General features: G+C 44.8%; 1 protein-coding gene across 3 annotated transcripts in view; it reads left to right on the top strand.

Annotated features, from left to right (window-relative positions):
- Positions 1 to 521: 521 nt before the first annotated feature.
- Positions 522 to 4640, top strand: part of ZDHHC5 (zinc finger, DHHC-type containing 5) — a 22539-nt gene continuing 18420 nt past the window's right edge. The window contains exons 1-3 of one of the 3 annotated variants that reach the window (XM_015569354.1): positions 529 to 655; positions 2478 to 2539; positions 3684 to 4640. The exon at positions 3684 to 4640 is cut by the window's right edge and continues 235 nt beyond it. The gene's annotated coding sequence lies outside the window, so the exon portion shown is untranslated. Of the gene's footprint in view, positions 656 to 1321; positions 1344 to 2477; positions 2540 to 3683 lie in introns of those variants that run through there. The other 2 variants (XM_006772068.2, XM_006772070.2) reach the window with 2 other exon arrangements.

The raw sequence follows: 4640 nt of genomic DNA on the forward strand, positions 1-4640 counted from the left end.
AGTGGGGGGGGGGAGGGAAGAGGAGGGCTATTTAGTCGCCAAGTTTGGCCAATGAAGGAAGGTGCTAAAGCAGGAAGACGGCGGGGCCGCTACAGGCGACTGGTTCTCCTAGAAGCCTGTCTGGACTGTACCAACGTACGTGGAGGGGGTTTGGCGAACTCCAGAAGGCAGCTGCTGGCTTTTGAGTTCTCCCAGAACACACGTATAACTACTTTTCACTCCCGAAGATTCCTTCTTGTTTACAGTAGGCAGGGGAAGTAGGACAAGGAGAAGGGGAAACTCCCCCGGCCACTTCCCCATTTCCGACTCCTGCGCAGGACGCCAACCCCCTTTTCCCAGTCTCCCGCGGGACCCGACGGCCTTGCGCGCGCGTTCTCGTTGTCTTGCGCGCGTACGGCGCTGTGCCCCTGCAGCCAATCAGAACGCGAGGTCGCTGCGGTCGCCGGGGGTCGCCTTTTAGAAATGTCTGACTTCCTCCAGAACCAACGAGAGCCTATTGCTTTCAAAAAATTAGCAAAAAAGACTGTGCGGGAGCGCGCATAGCAGGGCGGGCGTGGAGCGTGCGGGGGCCGCGCGCTGCCTCTCAGAGGCCCGACGGCGCTGCCGAGAGGCGGCCGCGATAACGACGGCAGCGGTGACGGGAACCGTGCCGGGGGTGAGTACCAGGGACACCGGCCCCTGCGGAACCGGAAGTGCGGGGCCAGTGAGGTGGGAGGGGAGAGTGACCTCTAGGGAAGGGGGACCTGGAAGGGGGAGGTGGTTTGAGGCCCCACTGCTCCTCCGGGCCGGGTCATCCAACTGCGGCGGGACCCGTGGGCCCCGGAAACGGACGACGAGCAGAGGCCGGGGATCCAGGACCCCGGTCCCCCTGGGCGCCTGGTGCCCAGCCGCGCCGCCCCTTCCGCCCCCGGCCCTGCGCCGCTGGGCTCCGCAGTCTCCCGCAGCCCCAGTGGGCCCTGCCCGGTGAATTCCGTCCTCCTGTCTCGGTCAGCTCTGCCCCATACCATGATTCTCCTCGCTCAGCTTCTGGGAGGGGACTGCGTGCTGTTCCCCTTTTTCCTCCCTCGGGTTCGGGTCCCTCGCTCCACTCTGCTGATACTTATTTTGGCTCAAGCCTCATCCTCTTACCTGTTCGCTCCCGCCTGTCCGCTTCCTCACTCCCACCAGCCCGTGCTTCATGCTTTTAGTACTTTGTACTTAATACAAGCGGAGCTCGGATGTATTTGCTAAATTTTGCCAATAGGAATCTCTTTATGGGACAAGGAAGTGGAAGATGTTCTATCCTCTTGGCTGAATGAAAACACTTAGATGAGAAGTAAGAAAGTGACCTAAAGTTATGAAAGGTATAAGATCGGATATGTGTTATATTGTAGTGTAGACCCTTTTCCTGTCTTGGATTTTTCACTTCCTGATTAATGGTTTCTTGGCTAGGTTGATCTTCTATCCGCATTTCTATCCTTTTATCCCAGTATCCCTCTGTCCTGTATCAAATCTCTTCAGAAATGCTCATTATCACCCATTCTTCAAAACCCACCTAATGCTCACAAGAATTATATACCCGTGTACTTTGCTACCTTGGTATATAATGATAACGGCCATGTTAAACTTCTGCTTGACTTTTCAGCTATCTTGCCATGTGGATTATTCTATGAGACCTTGATTACTTTGTATTCAGATTTACTATGTTGTACTGTTACATCTCTTTGTTTCAACAAACAATACTTGTGTTTTACTGGTACTGTTCATATCCATTCACCCTTTAAGGAGGTCCTTTTATTAAACTTTTATTAGAGCTTTCAAGCACATATTCTCTAGTTTATTTCATATATACATATTCCATTCCATAAATTACTCTGCCTGTGTCATACACATGGCTTGTACACCTCATACTAGTATGGATTCAGACTACTGGCTCTGATGAAACACACTCACCCTGCAATCTTATCCTTACTTCCCACATCCTTCTGCTAAGCCTTGGTATGTCTTTATTATACCCAATAAATTCTTAGGTTATGTCTTGTCCATTGTAATGTATATCCCCCAAACATCTCAGATGTTTCTCAGTATAATGCTCCCAAACTTGCATGGCCTTATGATCCTGCATTACTGTGGCAGTATTAACCCAAGTTACTTTTTTTTCTGTTAGAAAATATAATCTGGAATACCATATGCTGTCTAAATTATATCCTGCTCTAGATAAAATATAAGCAGTACATTTTCCCATTTTTCTTTAATCTTTAGGGTTTTGAGGGGTAAGCTTAATGGTATTGTCTGCAAGTCAAGAATTTGCTTTTCATTGTTAACAAAGTTATGTAGACCTACATTCAGAAGGTTGGGATTTGATTGTTTTAGGAAACTGAGAATTAAATAATCATAAATTAGGGACTAGAGAGGATTTAAATTTTTTAGGATGTTAACAATTTTTTGTACTATCTGGGCGTTCACTTCTAATATTGCTGTTTGGCCCTCTAAAACAGTTTTTTAAAGAGAGACAGTGCATCTTTTTTGAAGAAGGGTTCCTTTGCCTTCCATGCCACAGGTAAGAGAGGAAGTAATAAATTCCAGGGCACATTTGTATTTCATTTGAATCTTCTGATACTTTGATCTCTGCCTTGGTATTAAGGGAAATCCTAGATCAATTGGGTGTGACAAAGCTTTTATTTTTAAATTTTAACAAGTAAAATTTTTGGTCTGCAGATTCCAGTTGTCATCACTGGGCAGGTAGTATAGTGGATGAGAAAGAGACAGAAAGGGCTTGGGTTGGCAAAGGGGCATGTGAAGTCTTGGGCTCTGAACTTGACTGCTCAAGTGATTCAGTGGAACAGCCTCAGGCATTCTCTAGCCTTCAATTTTACGGGGTGGGATAAGGGACTCTGTCTCCGATAATGTGAGTTAAGTGCTTTGAGATCACTAGATGAAAAGCACCCTATAAAATCCAAAATGCTAGTGTTATTTTGCTACTACCATCAACAGAAATAATTGTTACTTTTAATCATATTGAGGAAGGTGGGGCTCAGTTGACTTCCTAATAGACCAATGTAGGAATAAAAAAACTATTGGGAAAAAAGGACCAGCCCCTAGGGTTGACTTAGTTTCCTGAAGAGGGCATCTCACCTTTCAGTGCAAGCACATTTCTCACTCAGGTCCTTTTATGTGTTACTCTAGAAGACCAAATATTCAGCTTCTACCTCTTCAGGGTTATAACTAAGAGAGAGAGAGAGAGAGAGAGAGAGAGAGAGAGAGAGAGAGAGAACACACACACACAGTAAGGAAATGAGACTTACTGCCCTAGTTTTTAGGTTATTTTTTTCTCTTTTCATAGCAAGAAATATTCCTTGTCCAAAGAGAAATCTCTTGTCTAGGATTGCCCGTCACGGCTGGTCCTTGTTTGTTTTTAGATTTTGATATTTGTTACTATTTGTGTCCGGTATGATGGCCTCCTTACAAGAACTAGTTCTTTGATGACCTTAGGCCAGGTGAAGCCATGTTCTTCTCTTTCTAATATGAACAACATTTAGAATGTAAATGTAAGAGCCCATCAGACACGTAAGTGAAGTGGAAACTAATCTTTCTTTCAAAAGGCACTTTTAAACAGTGGGTCTATGGGGTTTGAGCCTTGATGATGGTAAGAAATGCCCTGAAAGAATTCCTTTGATAAATATATTTGTTTTTGCTTTTTTCAGGTGAGGCACTGTAACCCAGTTGAACTCTGCATTCAGACAACCCAAGATTGAAGATAAAAGAGCAGACACACTAACCTGGAAACAGGGACCTCTTTGGAACTTTGCTTTCGTTCACAGTAATCTTTAAAAAGTATCGAGTGGAATTGATTTTTTTTTTTCCATCTTAATTTTGCTTATTGGGAAGAACATGGCCTCAGGGATTTTATGTTTCCCTTTAGTTTTGCATGAACTCTCTAGAAAACGGAGCCCTAAAAGGGCTTGAGAATAACAACAAGAGATTGAAGACAGACAAGCTTGCTCTTTCTGTTTTCCCTCCCCCTTTAAAGAAAAGGATTACAACTCAGTCTTGTAACAGCTGCTGTCCAGCTTTAGCCATCAAGAGAAAAGAAATAAAATTAAACCACCATTGCCATACTACAAGCCCTGAAGTCAAGGTGTGGGAGTGGTGGCATTGAGAAAACTGCCTAAAAGAGACAAGGACTACAGTAAAAACAGTTTCTCTTTAACGCTGAAAATCCCAGTTTCCTCCTTGGATTAAAATAGAAGCACAGGGCACACCTCTGGGTGAAGCTCACATTTTTTGGAAGTGTGGTATTCGTGGAGGTACTACAGTATCTCTTCCGAAGAATTTTTCCTTGTCCGAAGTGTTCTGCCCTACCCTGATACTCGCCCCTTCTTTCCTTTTGAAGACTTATCTCCATCCATGAGCTATTCCTTGATCTGTCTGACTGCCTGTGTTCTCTACCTGCAACCATTTGCATGTGTACAGTCTCTTGTTTGTCTCCAGTTTTCAAATTGTACAAGTTGTGTTTCTTAGTCTCCTGCCTCGTTCTGGGGAGGTGGTTATTCATTATTTGGAATCACCTTTCCCCCTCCCATATGCTCTCCTTCATTTGAGATCTTTTGACCTTTGGTTTCATTTGGGAGGGGGAAGGGTGATAATTTAAATTTTTCTCT

Source organism: Myotis davidii, unplaced genomic scaffold, assembly GCF_000327345.1.
Source record: "Myotis davidii unplaced genomic scaffold, ASM32734v1 scaffold1286, whole genome shotgun sequence".
Classification (NCBI taxonomy): Eukaryota; Metazoa; Chordata; class Mammalia; order Chiroptera; family Vespertilionidae; genus Myotis; species Myotis davidii.